This window comes from Gymnoscopelus microlampas (genome assembly GCF_963454915.1).
Source record: "Gymnoscopelus microlampas genome assembly, chromosome: 24".
Classification (NCBI taxonomy): Eukaryota; Metazoa; Chordata; class Actinopteri; order Myctophiformes; family Myctophidae; genus Gymnoscopelus; species Gymnoscopelus microlampas.
In genome coordinates, this window is record NC_139961.1 from 12,961,382 (window position 1) to 12,986,969 (window position 25,588).

The 25,588-nt window shown below is 42.1% G+C and overlaps 1 protein-coding gene across 1 annotated transcript in view; it reads left to right on the forward strand.

The window, feature by feature from the left end:
• The window catches only part of LOC311040419 (interleukin-1 receptor accessory protein-like 1), a gene marked incomplete at both ends in the record, with an annotated part of 684,931 nt that overhangs the window by 195,707 nt on the left and 463,636 nt on the right, over positions 1-25,588 (forward strand). The window lies entirely within an intron of this gene.

Below are 25,588 nucleotides of genomic sequence, written 5' to 3' on the forward strand. Positions count from 1 at the left end.
GCCGCCGCGCCTGTTCCGTCTTCGCTTGCCTTCTCATGACACTCCGTCTTCATTTGTCGTTTGTCTCCCTCTTCCCCGTCTCTCTCTCTCTCTCTCTCTCTCTCTCTCTCTCTCTCTCTCTCTCTCTCTCTTCCCCTTAACAGGGAGCCGTCTGTCATTTATATGCAAATACTGGTTTCACGATAAGAGGGTAAAAAAGAGAGGGTGAGAGAGATTGTTATTTTTTTTCTTCTTGCCTTCTTCCGTGCTCTATCGTCAAATAATAAACACGGCCAGCAATCTGGCCGGAGCTTCCGTCTTCATATCAGATCTCCCCCCCCCCCTTTCTCCGCTGATTGTCAGCTGCTGCCCTGTGCGGCGAGGTTAAACGCTGCTGGGGGGGTGGGGGGGGGCGCAGGCCGCGCAGAGAGGAGGAGGAGGATGGGAAAGAGAGGAGACAAGGTTTTGCTTGGCTTTATCGAGGTGGGCCTGCAGCCGCTACAGGAGGTCGATGAGCAGGGGTCCATTTGTTTAAAAAAAAGAAAGGAAATATTCCAAGGGCGGGGGGGGACAATTTCTTAAACACTTAAAGGGATAGTTCATCCCCAAAATCATTTTTTTTCCTTTCGATTAGTCACCCCATGGAGACTTGAATTTATGGATATTTTGTTTATTTTTGTCGCATTCCTGTATAAGCCAATAATTTGATGACCGGCAGCGGTTCCGGTAGGAGACACGAAGAGTCTCCTTTGTGTCTCCTACCGGAACCGCTGCCTACCCGGTCCGTTGGTCCCTCCCCCGCCAGAGCTACAGTATACAAGGCCACGGGAGGGGGGATGCATGTGTTCGCATTTACCTACGCATCTGTGCGGACAGACACACACACACACGTACGCACACGTACGCACGCATGCATACGGGCAGACGTTCCACACACAAATCACAAACATTTACGGGTTAGAGAGGTCTCTCTTGGAAAAAAAAAAAAAAAAAAAAATCCCCCCTTAAGGTGTTCATATATAAAGTCCATATAAAAATATGGACAGCAATCACGATTTATGAACGGAGCAATATGCTCAGAATCTGGGTACGGCAAATGTCACCACTGTCAACCGGCAAATGACATTCATCAATTTACCATGCAGCCCCCCGCTCTGCGTCACTCTGCCCACCGGGGGTCTGAACGCGTCCGACAGACTGATCACAAGAGATTCTCTGCATGTCATTAGACCGCTGGCAGTGCTGGAAAAAGTACTCAAATGTTTTACTTAAGTAAAAGTATCGATATTGCAATGTAGAAGTAGCTGTTACAAGTGAAAAGTCCGGAATTCAGAATTTACTTGAGTAAAAGTACAAAAGTATTGGTATCAAAATGTACTTAAATTAGCAAAAGTAAAAGAACTAAAATGTTTGAAAATAGCCGATCTACAAGCTCACAACGCATCACGATGCGACGCGTTGTGAGCTTAGATCGGCTATTTTCAAATAGCCTATGTATAAGATGCGGCTAAAGTGGTTAATGTATGTTTTATAATGTAATCATTTACTGTATTTCTGCAAAGTAACTAGTAACTAAAGTTTTCAAATAATTGTAGTGGAGTAAAAGTACAATTTTTGCCGATGTAGTGGAGTAGAAGTAAAAATACAGACAATTGGAAATACGTGTAGTGCGAGATCTGTTTTTTTCGATATAATAATGGAAAATGGTGACATATTTTCTCATCATAGGGATGCGAGGGTTAATGTGCTTAACATACTAACTGTACATTTCTAATTAGACTGCTTGATTGTGATATTATCAAACATAAATGACACATCAGTCAGTGTAAGGTGGGGGGGGATCAAAATCAGAGGCATGGATTCCTCCACCCCACCCCCCCAAGATAAAACAACCCCATCATTACGTCTGACAAATGACCCCCCCCTCCCCACACACACACACACACACACACACACACACACACACACACACACTCACACTCACACTCACACTCACACTCACACTCACACTCACACTCACACTCACACACACACACACACACACACACAAAAAAAAGGATGTGCAGTGTGGAAGCTGCATTAATATTCCCAGAGCGGCTTTCCTTCCCGTCGGCAAATTTGGTGGAATCATGTGCATGACAAACTTCATACTTATACGCTTGTATGTGGACTGCACACATACTACACACTTTAAGCGACGCACTCGGCGGGGGGGGTTGCGGTATACGCTGCCATACAGCTCTTCAAAGCACTATGCGATAACGTAGAAGCGATTAGCCGCCTGCTTCCCACGTGTGCCGGGTGGCAATAAGGTGCCAAACGCAGAGGTTGTTTTCCTTCCATGTACGAGAGAGTAGCGGAGCCGTCAGGAACACAGCTTGGAGCTTTTAAAATACTGTATTTTATCCTCTGTATTTACTGTATTTTGACCGTGGTGGTCATTCACCAGCACGGTCTCTTGAAATCACTGGTTCTCAAAGGTTTTCATTTCAAGGACCCCATAATAACTCTTGAGAGTGTACAGATGGAACCAAATGGACCCCTCCTACCTATCGGTCATAACTGGGGACCTCATGGAACCCACCTCATCAAAGACCCCTGGCGGTAGACCCCCCCAGTAGACCCCACTTTGAGAACCACTGCTCTTAAGTATTTACATATTTTTTTCACATTTAAAAGTTTATGAATCTGCTTTTTGCAAACGCCGCAAATCTCTGAATCCAATGACCACCAGTGGCCCAAATTAACTCACTCACCAACGTGAGCTATTTCAACCCATTTAGACCGGGAACGCATCTGTATGTCATTTTTAGATTTCTTTGGCTATTCAAAAAATAGCAGATCTACAAGCTCGTAGCGCGGCACCGAGTGCCGCGCTACGAGCTTGTAAATCTGCTATTTTTGGAAAAGAATCGTGAAAATGTGTGCAAATCTTTGAATATACATATGCATTTTTAACTCAAATCTTTGAATCTGGGGGGTCCCTCGAACAAAATATTTTGAGGTGGGGGTCCGCAGCCATATACATGGCATTTTGGGGTTCCTTGACATGAAAAACGTTTGAGAACCACTGACATTATAGCAACATAGGTTTTTTTCAAAAAACTGTTAGTATTTAGAAGACATTTGTAAAATCCCCAGAAGCAAAGATTTGAGTTAAAAATGTTCACTTTAAAAAAAATATATATACAGTATTCAAAAGATTTGCACACATTTTTCAAAAATAGCCCAAATAAATCTTAAAATGACACAGTATGCGTTCTCGGTCTTAATGGGTTAACGTGAGCTATTTTAATTGCGACCATTGGACAGAGTCCCACATGGCGAGTACTACGGTAATTTCACGGGACCATTTTGACTAGAAGAGGGAAAAGACAGGGGAGTGATCCTGTGCGGCGCTATTTAATCAGAAGGTCGTCCCTCCTCTGGTCCCCCCAGGGGTCCACTAATCCTGTCATCTTCTACCGGGACCGCCAGGGGACGATTCAAAATGCACCACATAAACAAAACGGACCTATTGGACTTACCGTTGTGAAAACATTGTGCTTGCTGCATTGCAGACAACAAAGCACGCCCAGGAGACCCACAACACCACAAGTGCACACACACACACACACACACACACACACACACACACACACACACACACACACACACACACACACACACACACACACACACACACACACACACACACACGCACACACACAGTCGTGAACGCAAGCTCATTATGCAAATCGTCACACGCACATACACAAGTTTTTTTTCACTATACTTGTAGGAACATTAAAGTGTTAGGACTACATTGAACATAGCATCGCGCTGTGACGCAGTGTAAACTTGTAGATCGGCTGTTTTCCTATTGCGCGACTGAGTATAATTCTGCCAAACTCCATCCCTATAACCCATAAACCTAACCTCTAAATCAGTGTTTCTCAAACGTTTTCAAATCAAAAGGACTCCCACATGTATATAGACCGCGGACCCCCATCTGAAAATGTTTTGAAGAGGAGATTTGTGTACATTTTTTGTTGTCCAAAATTTTCTAAAATAGCAAATGTTCAAGATCCACAGCGAGGCACGAAACACGCACTTGTGAGCTTGTATATCTGCTACTTTTGAAGTTTTGAATAGCCAACACGGATATAAGGTGGTTCAACTGATGGTGATGCTATGTGACAGGGGTCTTCAACGTTTTCAGGCCAAGGACCCCCTAGCTGAGAGAGCGATGAAGCAGGGACCCCCTCTATGTTGTATAAGATTGTGTTTCAGAGAAACGTTTGCTGCTTTTTTCCCTCTACACCTATAACTCTTTGCCAAAAATAGCAGATCTACAAGCTTGTAGATCGGCTATTTTTGGCTAAAGTTCTCATCAGAAAAGGGATGCTATAGGGTCCAAGTGGTTAATGTAAAAAAAATATATATATATCACAAAGATTTGGCGGACCCCTTGTAGTAACTCTGAGGACCCCCTAGGGGTCTCGGATCCCCTGTTGAAGACCCCTACCATATGTTAAAGCTAACTACTTTAGCTGGGGACACGCCTGGACCCCGCCCACTTTGAGAGCCACGTACTCCCCTAAACCTAACCTCTAAATACCTAATCCTATAACCCCCAAGTAACCGGAATGTTTCCCCAGTTGTAAATCTAAATCCAGAAAGCTATATTCTTTAACCATAAAAACAACCATTTATCAGGGAAAATTGTCCTCACACTGTCTATATCTCAAACTCTACTATACCTGTGGGGGACATTTGGACACGCACGCAGGCACGCGCACACACACACACACACACACACACACACACACACACACACACACACACACACACACACACACACACACACACACACACACACACACACACACACACACACACACACACACACACACACACACACACACACACACACACACCACACCACACACACACACGTAAACACCGAACAGGTCATAATAATGCCCCCCATGAGCCTCTGTGCTTGTCTGTCAGGCCAGTTATTCGGTGCTGTATCACGGCGATGTGGGCGCGTTAAGGCGGGTGACTCAGACCCCAAGCTCCACTCGGCCGGTACGGCTCGGTCGGTCGGTCGGTCGCAGTGGTGTAAAGTAACTAAGTACATTTACTCAAGTACTGTACTTAAGTACAGCACTTGAGGTGCTTTTACTTTATTGGAGTATTTCCAATTGTCTGTACTTCGACTACACTTCTACTCCACTACATCTCAGAGGCAAATATTGTACTTTTACTCCAGTACAATTATTTGAAAACTTTAGTTACTTTGCAGATATAAATTATTACATTATAAAACATACATTAACCACTTTAGCCCTATTTTATACCTATGCTATTTGAAAACAGCCGATCTACAAGCTCACAACGCGTCGCATCGCGACGCGTTGTGAGCTTGTAGAACGGCTGTTTTAAAACATTTAGTATATTTTGATGCCAATACTTGTGTACTTTTACCCAAGTAAATTTTGAATTCCGGACTTTTACGTGGACTTTCTACATTGCAGTATTGATACTTTTACTTAAGTAAAACATTTGAGTACTTTTTCCACCACTGGTCGGTCGGTCGGTCGGTCTACTGCAGTCAGACACCGACACACGCACACGCACACACACACGCACACACACACACGCACGCACACACGCACACACACACACACACACACACACACACACACACACACACACACACACACACACACACACACACACACACACACACACACACACACACACACACACACACACACACCCGGTGCCACTCTGTGTGAAATGAGTACGGGTTGAGGGACAGAGTGTGGTAGTGGTCCACCGCGCAGAGGCGAGCTCCATGATGGATTGAGTGTCTCGTCACGCCCAGGGCCCGGTTGACGCGATGGGACAGACACCGTAATGACACCCATGACCACAGGCAGGACACCGGAACCACTGGTGGAGAGTAGCTACTAACCAGTGGTGGAACGTAACTAAGTACATTTACTCGACTACTGTAGCCTACTGAAGTACAATTCGAGGTACTACTTTTCCTCTACTGAACATCTCAAAGGCAAATATTGTACTTTTACTCCACTACGATTAATTGAAAACTTTAGTTACTAGTTACTTTGCAGATATACATCATTATATTTATTTATTACTTGTACTTCTACATTGCAGTATTGATACTTTTACTTAAGTAAAACATTTGAATACTTTTGCCACAACTGGTACTAACTAAGTACATTTACTCAGGTACTGCGCTTACAGTAAGTACAATTTCGAGGTGCTTTAACTTAGTGGGTTCTCAAACGTTTTATTTTATTTTCAAGAACCCCCGTAACTCTTGAGAGTGTACAAATGGAACCAAATGGATGTGTTTCTATATAATGACATAGATACTGTATAGGGACACCAAGGTGAATGTGCGTAATGCACAACAAAGTGTCTCAGCGCTAAAAGAACATTACAAATTAGGTAAAAATAGAGTAAGAGTACAGTGCAAATCAACAAGGTCAGAAACCGTGCAGTATTGTTGAGCCAGCAAAAGAAGTTGCCATCTCTCTCTCTCTCTCTCTCTCTCTCTCTCTCTCTCTCTCTCTCTCTCTCTCTCTCTCTCTCTCTCTCTCTCTCTCTCTCTCTCTCTCTCTCTCTCTCTCTCTCTCTCTCAGCTAGTCACTTGTCAGACAGGTAGGAGGAGAAGGAGTGGGCGAGTGAGCAGAGCATCTCACTGTGGTATAGTACCATGAAGGGTAAAAGAAAGTAAAATAAAATTACAGTATATATCCTATATATATATATTCAGCTAGAGGAATGATTCAAATGGCAAACGTTCTACTGACGTCAAGAGCTCTCAAAAGCTAATGAAAGTCTTCAAAGGATCATCAGAACTTACTATCCAAAGCGCTTTGCAATGTGCATTACATTCACTCAATGATAGTGGAGAAACCCAAGCAATAAGGCATCAAGCTGCTCATCAGGAGCAGATAAACCATTCAATGCGAGAACGCATATACTGTGTCATTTTTAGATTTCTTTGGCCATTCAAAAATAGCAGATACACAAGCTCATAGTGTGGCACCGAGTGCCGTGCTATGAATGTTTTTGGCCGCCGATCCCCATCAAAATGTGTGGTTGTAAGGTCCCCCAGAAGCAATGTATTCAAAGATTTGCACAAGATTTTTCAAAAATAGCAGATCTAAAAGCTCGTAGCGCGGCACTCGAACCTTCCAATTCCCAAGCAACCGCTCTACCCCCCCCTGAGCCACTGCCTTAGATATCGTTGTCGTCGGGCAGAAACCCTTTCAGCCTTTGTATGTTTTTTTTGGTAAATGAATGCCCTACTTCATCATACCAGAGAGAGTCAACACAAAAGTAGCGAAAGATGCACAACGCCGTAGTGAGCTTGTAGATCTGCTATTTTCAGGATAGTAACAAAAAAAATAACGTTTTGGACTTGCAAGGTTTCCACCCAACAGCGACAATGCACGCGCACACACACACACACACACACACACACACACACACACACACACACACACACACACACACACACGCACACGCACACGCAAACGCACACACTAGCTGTAACGCAAAAAGTTGAGTATGTCATTCAGAAGTAAAGGAAGGACTTTTTATTATTTTTTCTCTCTCTCCCAGAGATGAGAAGTGACAGTGTTTCTGGGAGTGTCATCCTGGTTGAATCACAGTGCCAGGTTATAGTGTTGTTGTTGCCTCAGGCAGGAGCCTCACATCCCTACCTACCACACACAATGAGCTGACAGCACACGCACACGCACACGCACACGCACACGCACACACACACACACACATGTTTGTATTAAGTAACACACTTGTGAGGACATCAGCGTTTTGGGAGTGTGATTTTACGAACGCAATTTCTCCAAATATGTTGCCAGTAACCATCAACCTAGAGCCAAACAAAATTGCTGATCCGCAAGCTCACAACGCTTGTTTTTTTTTAGCTTGTAGATCTGCTATTTTCAGTGCACACAACACCGGAGACTAAGTATAAATCAGATCTAACGCTAACTCATGAATCCCTAAACCCGCCCTAATTGTCGGCTTAACTCTAAAAACCATAAAACAACAATTTTCTCTTGCATGTCTCTTACTCGTGGGGACAGACGGCCCTCACAAGTATAGTAATACAAGTACGCATGCACGCACGCACGCGCACACAAACTGCGAACAAACTCAAGTACACGTAAACGTACTCTCTCTCTCTCGCACACACACACACACACACACACACACACACACACACACACACACACACACACACACACACACACACACACACACACACACACACACACACACACACACACACACACAGTGCAGTCAGTGGAGAGAGGACCAGTGGTGTGGAACCAGAGTAGAAGCAGAGAGAGCGAGAGAGAGAGAGAGAGAGAGAGAGCGAGCGTCCCATTAGAGGACATTACTGTCAACTCGCCGAGCCCCCAAACGTAGCACCTGCTGCACACTGATTATCCGACGCCACCTCCCGTTACAATTCAATTACAAACGGGATAATATGGGACCACTCCACTCATTGTCTGTGACATTGACCGCCGAGTGACACCGTCGCCGGCTCGCCGCGGCGCTGGCTGGGTGGCTGGGTGGCTGGGTGGATGTCTGCCGGCAAAAACGTTTTCAGCGCCTCGCTTTTCTTTTTTCGAATCCGGAAAAAACCTTGTATCTCCATGTTTCAAGTTTTACGTATTGTTGTATAGATAAATGTCCTTCGTCATACTAGACGGTAGTGAAATTAGCTGATCTATAAGCTTGTAGATCAGCTATTTTCACTACTCTAATCCATCAAGACCAGAGGCCGATTCTACAAATGCCTTTTTAAATCAGTAGTCACTCTAACTTTTTTTGCGTCAAGGACCCCCCCAAAATGATATGTATTTGGCCGCAGACTACCCTTTTGAAAATTATTTTGTGCCAGGGACCCCCAGAAGAGAAGATTTGTGTTAAAAAAAAAGTTTTTCAAACACTTTCAAGATTTTTCCCCTCAAAATTAGCAGATGTAGGCTACAAGCTCGTAGCTAGATCTGCTATTTTTGAATAACCAACTAAAAGAAAAAATTACACCGATCCTTTCCCGGTTTTAATGGGTTAAATCGTTTCATAAGATGATAATAAAAAAAGGAACGGTGTTGGACTTACGAGGTTTCAACTCCACAGCGACTTATATGTCTGTGTCAGCGCGGGGGCTCGCGTAACCCTCGCCAAACACGTCTCGCTTTATTTCATCCCTCCGAGTTTCTTTTTTTCCCGACGCCTAACTCACTCAAGGGCACTTGGAGCGGAACGGTCGGTCGGACACGGCCGACTGTTGATTGCCTCCGTCGGTGCGTTTTTTTTTTTTGGAGAGGGCAACGCAGGCCGCCGTGCGACATGGGCCCAGCCGTTTGCCAAAAGGATGAGTTTGTGTGTGTGTGTGTGTGTGTGTGTGTGTGTGTGTGTGTGTGTGTGTGTGTGTGTGTGTGTGTGTGTGTGTGTGTGTGTCTGGCCGCGAGTTGGAATGTGAGCTGGTTCCAAGTCTGTTATTAATAAGTCACCTTGATGATGCTAGTGTGTGGTCATACATATTTATGTATCGGTTGAGCGGGCTAGTGTGTGCAGGTCAATATGCATCAAAGGGATGTTTAACACTATGCATATTTATTCAGTCCAAGTTATCGTCAAACCCCTGACAAGCTGTGCATTTCTGAACTACAAACAGTGCTACAAATGTAACCCCAAGGGTCGGTCACTTCTGTCCACTGTCTTCTGGGGGGCGTCTTAGTCGATGTATTGGAGGGTCGCCAGGGCCGGCGCGTCCATACAGGCGACCTTAGGCGACCGCCTGGAGCGGCAGTTTGGAGAAGCGGCAAAAAGTGTGTAAAAAATCATATTGTTGAACAAACAGTTAATGCAAGTAAAACCTAGCCTGGTAAACCCTCCCTCCAGAAATCTCATTTCCATTTGAGGGAGGGTTTACCAGGCTAAGTAAAACCAGTCAGTACCAAATAAACCACCATCAGTGCTGCAGTTTTGAGGAAAGAAGGTGAGAAGTGCTATCTTTTGCTATATGAAGCTGTTGATATTTTATGAAAGCACAAAAAAGGACAAAGACATTTGCGCGCTCGTGACGTCCACATTTTTTTTGTTTGTACTTTTACCTTGGTAGCCTACTGTAAGTATACTTGGATGCAATTAGGCAACTTTTGTACTTTCACCTAAGTGCAATTTGAATACGAGACTTTTGCTTGTGGTATTACAACTTTTACTTGAAGGTAGGGTAAGTGATTTGCATTGGTTAAAATAAGTGTTAAATAGCTCTATATTCTGATAGTACTCATTGCTATAGAGTGTTTGTTCAGTAAAAGGAGTCTCCTTGTCTCTCCAGCTCTCTATAAAACAGAAAATGCATTTTCGTTTCAGTTTCATTTCCAATTTCATCCAATCAGGATAGAGAACTCAATCAGGATACAGATTAAACAAGTGAAATTGGAAGTGATGACACTAAGAAATGAGCAGGCAAAATTGGAACTGGAACACTCTAAAAATTAAACTTAAAAATGGATACTTTCTCCTGATTGGCTGAGATTTTGACACCTACCGGAAAATGTATTTTTGGTTTATCAAAGAGCTGGAGAGACGGGGAGACTCACTGAACAAACACTCTATAGCAATGATTACTATCAGAATATAGTGCTTTAACCTTTTAACAAAATACTTTTTGTTTTAACCCAAAAATATCACTTACCCTACCTTTAAGTAAAAAAAAAAAGAAAAACTAATCTTGAGGAGATTCTTCCACCACTGGGTCGTATGTATACTCGCTAAAGATGTCAGAAATGTCCCGCTGACAACTGTCAGTAAACTCGAGGACATCTTCAGCGGGGGTCTTTTCATGTCACTCCCCCCCATGCTCAACCACAGCGGCTCTGCAGGAACAAACGACACGGAGACATTTGCAATTCCACTTAGTAGAAAAGAAGCTAAGTAGAAAGGGACTGAACTGCATATTTTAACCCATTCAGTCCGGGGACCCATCTCTGTCATTTTAGATTTCTTTGACTATTCAAAAATAGCAGATATACAAGCTCGTAGCGCGGCACCGAGTGCCGCGTTACGAGCTTGTAGATCTGCTATTTTTGAAAGATAGTGAAAAATGTGTGCAAATCTTTGAATATATATATTTTTAAAGCGACATTTTTTAACTAAAATCTTTGCTTCTGGGGGATTCTACAAATATCTTCCAAATCCTAACAGTTTTTATGAAGGAAAAAACCCCCCAGAAGCAAAGATGATTTGAGTTAAAAAAAATGTTCGCTTCCAAAAATATAGATATTCAAAGATTTGCACACATTTTTACGATTTTTCAAAAATAGCAGATGTACAAGCTCGTGGCGCGGCACTCGGTGCCGCGCTTTGAGCTTGTATTCTAGATCTGCTATTTTTTTAATAGCCAAATAAATCTTAAAATGACACGGATGCGTTCCCGGTCTTAATGGGTTAAAAAGGAATGAGATGGATTCATTTAATTAAGCGTTTCAATATCTACACGGTGAAAAATGAACTTTTCCTGCCAGGAATTTGAGCACATTCATCTTTGCTCGATTGATCATGTGAGGATATCAGTCATACACGTTTACATTTTCTTTTTTTACGTAGAGCAGCCAATTATCTTTTACCCCTTTCAACACCAATTTCATTCGTTATGCCAATTAACCCTCCTCACACATGCATGCTATTGTCCCGTTCAACAGCGCCCCCTAGAATCCGTTGGTTCTCAAAGTGGGGTCCGGGGACCCCCAGGGGTCCTTGAGGGGGTCCCCAGCAATAGTAGTTAAGTAGCTGTGTTTTTTGATTCTTATGATTTTGACTACATTTCAAAGACAGATAATTGTACTTTTGACTCCTTTGCATTTCTAAGGGGGGAAAAAGTACATTATCAATTAACCACTTAAGCCCTATTTCAAATGTATTGAAAATAGCAGATATACAGGCTCTCAACGCGCCACAGTGCGACACGTTGTGAGCTTGTAGATTTGCTATTTTCGCCGTTAGGGATGAAACATGGATGAATTCTTGAATTGCATTCATACATTCAAAAATGTATGAAGATATCACAAGCTTCATGAATATTTATGTTGACGTCCTCACACATATTGTTAGAAGAAACGCGTGCGTGCGTGCGTGCGTGCGTATATGTGTCTACTAGGCAGTGGTGGAAAAAGTACTCAAATGTTTTACTTAAGTAAAAGTATCAATACTGCAATGTAGAAATACTCTGATACAAGTAAAAGTCAGACATTCTAAATGTACAGTACTTGAGTAAAAGTATTTGCATAAAAATGTACTTCAAGTACGAAAAGTAAAAGTAGTCATTGTGAGCTTGTAGATCTGCTATTTTCAAATGGGCGAACTGTATATAGGGCTGAAGTGGTTAGCGTATGTTTTGTAATAACAATCAAAATCTACAAAGTAACTAGTAACTAAAGTTTTTAAATAATTGTAATGGGAAAAAAGTACAACATTTGCTTCTGAGATGTAGTGGAGTGGAAGTAAAGGTATTGGAAATTGGAAATACTCAAGTAAAGTAACAAATACCTCAACATTACCTCTTATAAGTGCAGTACTTGAGTACATGTAGTTAGTTACATTCCACCACTGCTACTGGGAACATGCAGCAAAGACATCAATACGTTATGACTCCTTGTCAGATACAATCAAAAATGAGTTTTAATTGTAGCCTGTGTTAACCCATTGAGACCTGAAGCCGATTCTACATGTCTCCTAAATCCCAACATTTTTCTGAAATACGCATGTTTCTATATCAGTGGTGCTCAATCTTGTTCATGTCAAGGACCCCCAAAATGATATGTATTTGGCCGCGGACCCCCATCAAAATATTTAGTTCCAGGGACCCCCCCAGAAGCAAAGATTTGAGTTAAAAATGTTCGCTTTAAAAAATATATCTATTCAAAGATTTGCACACATTTTCACGATTTTTCAAAAATAGCAGATCTACAAGCTCGTAGCGCGGCACTCGGTGCCGCGCTACGAGCTTGTATATCTGCTATTTTTGAATAGCCCAAAGTGTAAAATAATGCTTTTTAGCTCAAATCTAAAAATGACACAGTTCCAGGTCTTAATGGGTTAACGGCATCAAAAAACAAATGGGGGGAAAAAAAAAACAACAACACACAAACACGTTTCAGTGGGAGTATAGTGCACATGGTGGATATGTTGCAGGTGATAATTTGTTTCACGTTTTGGATTCTCCGTCAAACAAAGCCTCGGAGCGTCTGCGCTTCAACGAGCTAATTAGCGAGTTATTATGGTGATTAACAAGACACTTTGGTCGCCATGGTAACTAACGGCAGTAATGGTAATCTCATTGGTTTATACGGGAGTTTCGGTGAATTCACGCGGCTAGCTGCGATGCTGCTCGGCGCTCCATAACTGTAATGATCATGTGATTAGGATTGACTTTTTTTTGGTAAATTAACGCCTTACTTGATCATACTACAGCGTCAGACAAAAGCATCAAAATTAGCAGATCTACAAGCTCGAAACTTTGAGCTTGTAGATCTGCTAATTTTGATATTTTGTTAACCTGTTGACCTGGAAAGCGTCTGTGTGATTCTTTGATTTGAGCTAAAAAGGCATTATTTTACACTTTGGCTATTAGAAAATAGCAGATATACAAGCTCATAGCGCGGCACCGAGTGCCGCGCCGCGAGCTTGTAGATCTGCTATTTTAGAAAAATCGTGAAAATGTGTGCAAATCTTTGAATATATATGTTTTTAAAGTGAACATTTTTAACTCAAATCTTTGCTTCTGGGGGGTCCCTGGAACAACATATTTTGAGATGGGCGTCCGTGGCCAAATACGTGTCATTTTGGAGGTCCTTGACATGGAAAAGATTGAGAACCACTGACATAGAAACTAAGGTTTTTCAGAAAACTGTTAGGATTTAGAAGACATTTTGTAGCATCGGTCTCAATGGGTTGATTTGAATCCTGAAAAGAAAACCGTTTTTTTCCACACCGACAGAGACGATTTGTTGATTCACTCTCACCGGCTTAAGCATTACGTTGCTGTCACGCAGAAACCTCATATCTCCAGATTTCAACTTTTTACGTTTCCATCAATGATTTCCCATATCATACACGTCAGTGTCACGCAAAAGTAGCAAAAATAGCCGAACCACAAGCTCACAATGTCATGGCGACATGTAGTGAGCTTGTAGATCTACTATTTTTTGTGAAAGTGGTTACTGTAAGTGTGTGTCTGTGGGTTTCATAAACCAATAGAACCAATTATAAGAGCTTGGGACAAAATAACTACATTTGATCCATTGCAATGCAGGGTTTTTTTTCTCTTCCATTTCCTGAAAAAGTAACAGTTTTGGACATACAAGGTTTCCGCAAGACAGCGACGACGTTAAGTGTGTGTTCTTCTGCAGATGAGAGGGAATCGACAAACATATTTACTGGTGAAGCAGATACATGTCAGTCCTAATCATGTAATTATAACAATGACCTTACTCCTACTCTTCAGCGAAGACTCAAGTCGGTCCTTTTTAGTCTTTCATGCCGATTATGCGTTTCTGTCTTGGGTCCAAATCTCTTCGCCTGAAAATTGCTGATCTACACGCGCACACCGTGATGCAATGTGACGCGTTGAAAGCTTATTAAAAAAAACATACGGCCTACTGGCAGTGTGCACTAGAAATTTCCCCCCCTGATCGGTGCAGCAAGATTTGCGAGATTCAATCACAGAAACACAGACGGACACACAGACAGACCCGCTTATAGACACACGGCTGACACTTCTGCAGAAGCCGCGCGGTAAAAAAATAAAAAAAATAAAACGGCATCCACTTGCTCACCGAAACGTTATTATTCTCATCATCCGCAGCCTTGGAAAAAAAAGCACTTGGATTACCATCAACCCTCGACAAGAAGTCACAGGAGTCGAGGATATACAACGCATGCAGACAGAATTACATAAATCACCATGGGGGGGTGCATCGCAATTCCCGCTATCCATCCCGACACACACACACACACACACACACACACACACACACACACACACTTCCCCCTGGTCCACACAGCAAACACACACCCCCACCACCCACACATGTACTCCCACACTGATTACAGGCGAGATGTTTCTTTAGTAAATAAAACATTTATGGAGGCTCAATTAGCCAAGCCTGTTGCTTCCGCGGCAGCTGTGCTCACCAGCTGTTTGTGAAGGAAGTGTGATGCGGCGGGGGTGCGGGGGGGGGGGTTAGGATGGGGGTTGGGGGGAGGGGGCTGGGGTGATGCAAGGGGAGATAGAAATGTGAGGAAACTGGAAGAAAATTGAATAACTGGGGGATGCGAGCGTTTTTTTTTCTCCCATCTCCATGTGCCTCGAGAAGAACATACTGCGTGTGTGTGTGTGTGTGTGTGTGTGTGTGTGTGTGTGTGTGTGTGTGTGTGGGTGTGGGTGTACAGTGACTGTGATGTCTTATCAAAAAGATGCACGTGTCATCAATAAACTAGCCTTATGATTTAACCACTTAAAACCACATATGGTTTAGCTTAGCTTTAGCTTAGTCCCCCAGGGCTCTATAAAAGTTTATTTTCTGTTATTGTGGATAAAGCTTTTGCTGAAATTAGCCGGTCGTCATGCTTAAAACGTGACGCAACGTTGTAAGCTTGTCGATCGACTATTTTCAAGTGGTTAACCCTGTATACTACGTAAAATAACAACATGCTTACATCATGTTATGCTTTATTTCATTTGACAGATTACATTGGACAACCCAGATGCATTATTTGAGTGTTGTGGCACGACGAGTGCTTGTTTTCAACACCTGTCCACGAGAGGCTTCTCTAAATAGAATAACACTAATCCAAAAAAAGGAATTTGATATTTATAATAGTTTTTTTTTACTGTTTAACAGAACCAGCATAATCATCCCAATAACCCGTCAGAAACTATTCATGCGAACACTATTGATTTGAGTCCTCTGTTAAACACACAACCATCAGACTATAGTTTTAAATCCGTGGGCATAGAGTTCCAAAGCTTTGCCCCCTTTCACTCAGTAGACAGACTTGTCGATCGGCTATTTTTGCCGAATCTTCTCCTGTTATCACATGCCCAGAATAGGGACGCTAGGGCAGTGGTTCTCAAATGTTTTCATGTCAAGGACCCCCGAAATAATATGTATTTGGCTGCGGACCCCCATCTGGAAAAAAAAATGTTGTGCTTTAAAAAACATATGCTATATATTTAAAAAATAGCAGATCTACAAGCTCATGTGTATGAGCTATTTTTGAACAGCCAAAGTATATAATATGGTTAAAGTTGTTCAAATGATTGTGACGCTATATTAACCCATTAAGGCCTGAGATTCCGATTCTACAAAATGTCTTCTAAATCCTAACAGTTTTTAGAAAAAACTGTTATGTTGCTTATTGCTTGTGTTGCTGTTATGTCAGTGGTTCGCAAACTTTATCATGTCAAGGACCCCAAAATGTACATGTATTTGGCCGCGGACCCCCATCTCAAAATATTTTGTTCCAGGGACCCCCCAGAAGCAAAGATTTCAGTTAAAAATGTTCGGTCTAAGAATATATATTCAAAGATTTGCACATTTTCACAATTTTTCAAAAAATAGCAGATCTACAAGCTCGTAGCGCGGCACTCGGTGCCGCGCTACGAGCTTGTAGGTCTGCTATTTTTTGAATAGCCAAAGTGTAAAATAATGCTTAACGGGTTAACACATTTTGCAGTGTGGTTGACTTAAAATAACTGTATCCGTGATGCATCTAAAAACAGCTTTGATCCCCAGGTGCTCCCTGGGGGATTGCTTAATACCGTCATAATTAAACTATCAATTTAATATGCATGCTGAGCTGAGAGCAGGGATCCCATCATGTTTGATCCCCCTACACCTCACACAAAAGTAGCAGATCCACAAGCTTGAAATGTGGTGCGAAGCAACACGCTTTGAGCTTGTAGATCTGCTACTTTTGCAGTTTTCTTTTATTTGAATCCTGAAAAGTAACAGTTTTGGACATGTGAGTACATTTTGATGCCAATACTTCTGTACTTTTACTCAAGTCAATTTTGAATTCTGGATTTTTACTTGTAACAGAGTATTTTTATATTGCTGTATTGGTACTTTTACTTAAGTAAAGAATTTGAGTACTTTTCCCACCACTGCTTGCAGGCTACGTATCATACTTTCAAAACTTTGACCAAAATAGCTAAATTTGCCAATTGACAAGCTCACAATGAGTCAGCGCGTTTTGCTATTTTTCAACACATGAACTCACACAGATGAAGGGGAAACTATTCTGGCGATTATGCAAAAGTATAATTGCCATCAAGCGATAATTTAATAATTGTGACAGGCTATTTTGGAAAACAAATCCCAAGGTGTCAGTCAAACAAATCCAGGTTTTCTTTTTCTTTTACTTAAGGCGTCATTCAACCTTCTGAATTTCTGTCCGCACACAAGGAGGTCATATGGAAATAACCTGTATATATGAAGCAAACATGCCAACATGAATGAAATGATGAATATGTTTGAAAACGTTGAAAACCTTGTATGTCCAAATCCGTGACTATTTTTTTTTAAAACACGTTTTGAAATAGTGAAAAGTGACGATCTACAAGCTCACAACCCGTCGCATCGTGACGCGTTGTGAGCTTGTAGATCGGCTATTTTCCACTACTTTCGTGCCACACTCTTGTATGACGAACTAGGTCATTAATAATAAAAAAAAAAAAACACTTATAGTCCTGAAATAGGGAGATATGAGGTTTCTGCCCGGCAACAATGAAAACCAACCCAAATGTTTGAATGATAATAATAATATACATGAATAATGTATGATTTATATTTGTATTCAGTGCCTCCTTTGACTGACGGGGGAGGGGGGAGCTTTATTAGATGTCGGAGGTGACCATTGTTGCCTTTGTTGAGAGAGGGGCTTTTGCATTTATATTATGTGACTTAATATAGTTGTTGTCGGGCGAAAACCGTATAACTCCACATTTGAACTTTGGCTGTTTAGTTTTTTTCTTCCTGGAAATTAACGCCTACTTCCGTCGCACTACAGCGTCACACAAAAGTAGAGAAAATAGCAGATCTACAAGCTCGCAACGCATCGCGACGCGTCGCGAGCTTATAGATCTGCTATTTTCACAGTGTTTTGAAAAGAAGCTAAATCGGAATCAGAATCAACTTTATTGTCACATCACAGGTTTACAGGTGTAAGACAGTGGGTGGAATTAGTTTTTGTGCAAGCTCCATCGTTGTTGGGAAGAAGACGAAGGGAGGGGGGGCAAGGGGGAAGAGTGGGACAGACATAATTAAAAAATAAACAAATGATCTACATATTTACACGTAGTATAGTACAGTATATCTAAATACGGTGCGGTAAGGTACCTGAGGTAATACATACGAGGTGTGGTAAGAAAGAGGTTAAGAGGGACTTAAGTGTGTTAAGGCAGTGGTTCTCAACCTGTGGGTCGGGACCCCCAGGGGGGTCCCCACATGATTTTGGGGGGGGTCCCCAGATGATAGTGAAGTGAAAATGTAGGACTTTTAAGACCTTTTTAATACGTAAAAAGGAAAGACCATTTACTGCATCAAAAGTAATCAACAAACTATACTATAAAACATTGGCCAAATTGTCAAATAACATAAGAAAGAGGCAATAATTGTGAAAATAGCAGATCTACAAGCTCACAACGCCTCGCAACGCGAGGCGTTGTGAGCTTGTAGATCGGCTATTTTCACAATATTTATCTTTGGAACGGAGTCAAACGAAATGGGGGGTCCCCAGTTCAAATATGATTATTTTGGGGGTTCACGGCCTGAAAAGGTTGAGAACCACTGTGTTAAGGTTGTGGTTTTATAAAAACATTGAACCAATGAAACGTATTAACGAGAGAGCGTGTGACTAAATAATAACTACATTGGATGCATTGAAACACAAGGACATACGAGGTTTGCGCGCGGCGGTGACGATGCCCTTTCGTCAGAGGCGAGCGGGCGACCTCCACGACCTCATATTGATGCTTGCTCCTGGTAGCAGCAGGAAATGGATGTCGCTATCGACTGAGCGTTGTGCACTGTATGAGCCGGGGACATAGGCTACTTTCAGTGGCGTGCACAGACATTTTGAGGGGCAGGTGCTCAAGTAAATTATACTTTTTTTTTGTTGACTTGGTCTGCTCTTTTTTCCCTCTACACCTATACAGTACCTCTTTGCCAAAAATAGCCGATCTACAAGCCCACAACGCCTCGCAGGCTTGTAGATCGGCTATTTTTGGCTAAAGTTCTCCTCAGAAAAGGGATGCTAGGTTTCGAGTGGTTATGGTAAAAAGAAAAATCATATCACATACAGAATTGGTGGACCCCCTGTAGTAACTCTGAGGACCCCCCTAGGGATCCCGGACCCCCTGTTGAAGACCCCTGCTGTAAACTGGGGGGGGGGGGAAAGTTTTTTTTTTTCTTGTTTTCAAAAGGGCACTTCTGGTCAAGAGGGCAAAGGGCAGGTGCTCCAGCACCACCTAGAGTCTATCTGTGCACGTCCCTGGCTACTTTATGAATCAACCATGAATACAAGCAGTGGTGGAAGAAGTACTCCAGTTTTTTTTTTGTAGAAAGAGCAATACCCAGTCCTTCCAGAAAAATGCTGTCTAAAATCCTTGATTTTATGGGCTAAAATCCTTGATTATGCGGACAAAAACTCTTCATTTTGCGATGGAATATGCGGGGGTTTTATGTGAATTCATGCTGTGAAATTGCGGAAGCTTGCACATATTGCGGGAATTTGAAAATAGCAGATCCACAAGCTCACTCACGTTGGGAGCTTGTAGATAGGCTGTTTTCAAATACCTGAAGTAAGCGAAAGCACTCCAAAGCGGAATGCCCGCAACACTCGAGATTAAATACCAGTCTCAAGGTGCACGGCCCAACTATGTCATGAAAATGAGAAAACAGCCAGCACACAATAAATGTCCTTTTATTAACCTCTCCACAGACAAAGCAACCTAACAGGTCCTTCCTCAGCGTTGTCAAAAGATTAAGTATAAAATAGGTAATAACAAAATAACTCTAAAGTATCAAGCAACTAAAGTTGTCAGATAAGTGTAGTGGGGTAATAAAATAATAAAATAAAAGTACAATATTTGCCTCTTGACATGTGGAGTAAAATGTAAATACTCAAGTGAAGTAATAATACTTTAGAAATTAGAGTACAGTACTTGAGTAAATGTAGGTGTCATGGTCCGCTCCTCGGGCCGTGGACTGTGACTTTATTATTTAGCCCTTGACTGACCATATATGGTATTGGACCCTTTGGGCCATTCTTTGTATCGTTCCAATTGTATTCATGTTACTCTGTTGTTGCCTTTTGCCCTGATGTTCTCCTCGTACCTTTATTATCTAGTGTTGTGGTGGTGTTTCCTGTCTGCCCTAGTTGTTGCTACCTGTCTTGTCTCACCAGTATGTCTTTGCAATTGTAGTTCACCTGTGTCTCGTTCTGTTCCAGCCAATCATGTGTTTATTGGCCTTGGTTTTCACCTGTGCCTAGTTAGTCCCTGTCTATTTATATTCCCCTCTATTTTCAGTCTGTGTTGGTTCGTTAATGTTGTTACTGTGTTCAGTCAGTTACCTAGCGTTGTCTTTGTATTCCCTGGTTAATTAATAACCCCCCCCCCCCCCCCCCCTGCATCTGAATCGTTATGTCTCCGCTTCACTGTCTGCGCTTGGGTCCTACACCTCTCTGCCCCGCACTGTGACAGTACGTAGTTACTTTCCACCACTCAATACAAGAACGTGACTCGGTGCTGTACCTACCAGGCAGGCCGGGGGGGAAAGATGATGCCATATCTGAAATACATTAATCTTTCATAATATCAAGCAGGGAGATCGTACAGTAATGCATCAATTTCTGTGGGAGATATCATTTAAAATAAGAAAGCCTTGTAGTCTTTTTTTTTAGTAGCCATAAATTATCGCTTGGCATCTCTCCAGCCTTTCTTTTAGTCCTGGTCAATATCAAATACTTTTGTTACACATTAGGAAGATCATATTAGTTGGACAATATTCAGGTTTGGTGTTGGACTGAATGCAGAAAGCACGGCTCAGACAGTGAATGGTTGATATGTAGGTACTGTATGTGTGTTTATGTACAGTAGGTATGTATTCACATCTCTTCAGGATAGCCTTTCCCAGTTGAGGTCTAGCTAGGATGTCTCCCAACCCATGCTTAACTTTTTGTCTTTATTACGGGGCCAGAGCTCTGCTCTGGACACGTATTGTTATTCGCATTATTCTGTCACTTCTTCTTCTGCCACTTTTCGCAGTTCTGGCTGAACCGCGCTGTCGGTTTTTACGAAACTCGGCCATATGGTAGATGGTCATGAAAAACGATCAAAAAATAATTCTCACAATCTTTCGTCCAAAGGTGGCGCTATAGCACTCAATTGAAAATGCCAACTTTGACCAGGTACAATTCATGCCCTGTTTGACCTACAGCCATGAAACTTGGATACACATATGCGTCTCCTCATGCTTAACAACTTTCACACTCTGACTTTTGACCTCTGACCTTTAGATCTCCCACCATTTTGAATTATATGAAAAACAGTCATTGGCTCCTAACTTCTGCATTTTTTCACTTATGGAAAATCCGTTGGAAATTTTTGTAGAAAGTGGTCCAAAGTTCAAGTACGAAACGTTTCGTGCAGATTGCTCAAAAATCCCAGGAGGAGATAGATTTTAACTATTACAGTTTTATGAAAATTATTCATCTGTGCCTAAAACATACATGCAGACTCACATTTCTTTGAAACTTTGCAGAAATGTACAGGGTCATTCCAAATATCACTGAAACCAATCTTACTCCAATTGGCCAAAAGGGGGCGCTATAGCAATTTTTTGAAAAGGCAGACTTTAAACAGGCAAAAGTCATGCCTCGTTTGGCCGAAAGTCGTGAAACTTGCTTACACATGTGCCTTGACTCATGAGGAACACACGTATCGATTTGACCATTAAGCTCCGCCCTTAGATTTTCCGCAATTTTGAGCAGTTTGAAAAATACTTGTTTTTGCCAGTTCTGGCTTAACCGTGCATACGCTTTTTACGAAACTCGGCCATATGGTAGATGCTCATGAAAAACTACCAAGAAATAATTCTCACACTCATTCGTCAAAGGGTGGCGCTATAGCACTCAATTGAAAGTGCCAACTTTGAACAGGTACAACTCATGCCCTGTTTGACCTACAACCATGAAACTTGGATACACACATGCGTCTCTTCATGCCCGACAACTTTCGTGGTCTGACTTTTGACCTCTGACCTTTAGATCGCCCACCATTTTGAATTATATGAAAAACAGCCATTGGCTCCTAACTTCTGCATTTTTTCACTTATGGAAAATCCGTTGGAAATTTTTGTAGGCAGTGGTCCAAAGTTCATGTGTAAAATGTTTCGTGCAGATTGCTCAAAAATCCCAGGAGGAGATAGATTTTAACTATTACAGTTTTATGAAAATTATTCATCTGTGCCTAAAACATACATGCAGACTCACATTTCTTTGAAACTTGGCAGAAATGTACAGGGTCATTCCAAATATCACTGAAACCAATCTCACTCCAATTGGCCAAAAGGGGGCGCTATAGCAATTTTTTGAAAAGGCAGACTTTAAACAGGCATAAGTCATGCCTCGTTTGGCCGAAAGTCGTGAAACTTGCTTACACATGTGCCTTGACTCATGAGGAACACATCTATCTCTTTGACCAGTAAGCTCCGCCCTTAGATTGTCCGCAATTTTGAGCAGTTTGAAAAACACTTAAACCCAGGATTTTTCAGCTATTTGCGTGAAACTGTATCATCTGTGTGATCTCCTTTTTCACAGTTACTTATCTGTTGGGCCAATGGCGTCTCCCTTAAATGAAGGCCTCACAATCTCAGGGTCGCCAGTTCAAGCCTCACTTGATGCAGACTTAATTTAAGTCGAATTGCAAACAACATGACTGTATCAATGAATACATGTGCAAATGGTAAAGATAACCTGAAATGCTTATTTGAGAGTACGATTTCTCAATGTATGACATACTTCATTCTGAAAATAGCCGATCTACAATCTCAAAACTTTTCAGATAGCAACGTGTTTCTGAGCTTGTAGATCGGCTGCTTTCACTGTTTTCGGTAGCGAGGAGACATACAATTTCTCTATTGGTAAATGGTTTGTGAACGAGTGATCTTAGTGTTGGCTTGGTTCATGACAGAAGGCAAGAGTTTATGATCTTCAACAGACAACATCAGCCTGGACAAAGCTATAGCACTATAGGTAGTGTTGCAGCCTATTAGCCTATCATGGGGCAGCCATAGCTGGGTGGTTAGTGAGCACGCCTAGGGAACCAGAGGCCCTGGTTGCCCCAGGTTCGATTCCAGGCCATCCCAGCATATGCGTCGATGAAATGAAATTTGTCCCTGAGCAAGACTCTTAACCCCTAATTGCTCACAGGTTCTCATTGGAAACAAGACCACAAGGACTTTCATGAACGACCTGTTAAAAGGAATTATCCTCATCCTAGTCCGAAGGTTGAGAGTTCGATTCCTGTTAATGGCAATAGGTTGAGATGTCCAATCTATCCATTCTGTTTCCATCTCTCTCTCTCTCATCAATCTATTCCGTTTCCATGTCTCTCTTCAATCTATTCCGTTTCCATGGCTCTCTCTCTCTCTCTCTCTCTCTCTCTCTCTCTCTCTCTCCAGTTTCCATCTCTCTCTCTCTCTCTCTCTCTCTCTCTCTCTCTCTCTCCAGTTTCCATGTTTGTATGTCTCTCTCTCACTGGCCCCGTATTATCGCTGCTTGCAGCTATATTTGTTTTAGTTGTTTTTTATGTAAAGCGACTTTGTGTACTTAGAAAAGTGCTATATAAATTTGAGCTATTATCATTATGTGGCCACGGACCCCCATCTGAAAAGATTTTGTTCCAGAAGAAGATAAAAGAAGATTTGTCTTTTTTAAAAAAAATATAAATAACAGCAGATCTAGCAGCTTGTAGATCTGCTGTTTTCGAATAGCCACGAAACAAATATTCTGTTTTGCTGGGGACGCCCCTGGAACCCTTTCAAGGGTCCCTGAACCAATTTCTTATTAGAACATTGGTTATATATATTCAAATATTTGGAGGCCCAAATATTTGAAGGCCCACTTGCAATATCCTTGTGGCCCACCGGTGTGGTCCGGCCCACAGGTTGAGGATCAATGTCTTATGTAGAGTACAATGGTTTTTCATCGCCACATTCTGGGGTGTCGTCGCGCCGCAAAAGTAGACAGCAGGGCCTCTGTTGATGTTTCATAAAAAAGCCCACAAGGTAATGTTCTATGACTGCTTCAAGGCCCCGCTGAACGTCCCCATTGCTCACCCTCAACTAAGAGCCGTTACGTGTCATGTATTATCCTGCACCTTGTTCGTGTGTTGTTGATACCAGAAAAGGAGGAAACGTTTTTTTTTTTTTGGGGGGGGGGGGGGGGGGTGGAGACGGTGTCTTGATTAATTACGGTACCACCTATGCTGTCACGGCACTGAATAAACAGCGAAATGCCAGCAGCGACCAAAGTGGCTGTGCCGCTCCTCGTTGCCAAATACCAATTCCACGATTAGCATAATGTTTGCTCCGTTATGCATTGTGATGACACAAATTGGGTTTATCTTTCTGTTGGGGGTGGGGGGGGCGGGGGCAAAACCCATTCACAGACTTGTCACTGACACACCCACCTTCTTAATTTATTTATTTCCCCCCCCTTTTTATGTTTCACGTTTCATTGAACTCCGCCGTCATTTATTCCGCCGTGCTGTGAAGTGCTTTGCAACTTTGTTTCGAAAAAGTGCTTCATAAAGGTTTATTTCAGTCGGACACTTTCATCAAGATTAACCATTTATTGCGATGATATTGCATTAACCCGTTGAATCCGGGAATGCATCTCTGTCTTTTTAGATTTCTTTGGCTATTCCAAAAAATAGCAGATAAACAAGCTCATAGCGTGGCACCGCGTTCTGAACTTGTAGATCTCCTATTTTTGAAAAATCGAGAAAACTTTTGCAAATCTTTGAATATATTTTTCAACTCAAATCTTTGCTTCTGGGGGGTCCCTGGAACAAAATATTTTGAGATGGGGGTCCGTGACCAAATACATCATTTTGGGTGGTTCTTCACGTGAAAAAGTTTGAGAACCACTGATAATACAGCAACATAGGTTTTTTTGTTTTTTTTTAACTGTTAGGATTTCGAAGACATTTGTAGATTGCCCAGAAGCAAATATTTTAGTTACAAATGTTCACTTTAAAAAATAGATATTTCTACAAGCTCATAGAGCGGCACTCGGTGCTGTGCTATGAGCTTGTAGATCTGCTATTTTGAATAGCTAAAGAAATCTTAAAATGACACTCAAATGGGTTCCCCGGTCTTAACGGGTTAAAATGTGTCGGTCGGCGTGACTCTGCTCCCGTTATGCTACCGATTTATCTGCGGAAGCGTGACATACATGAATCTGC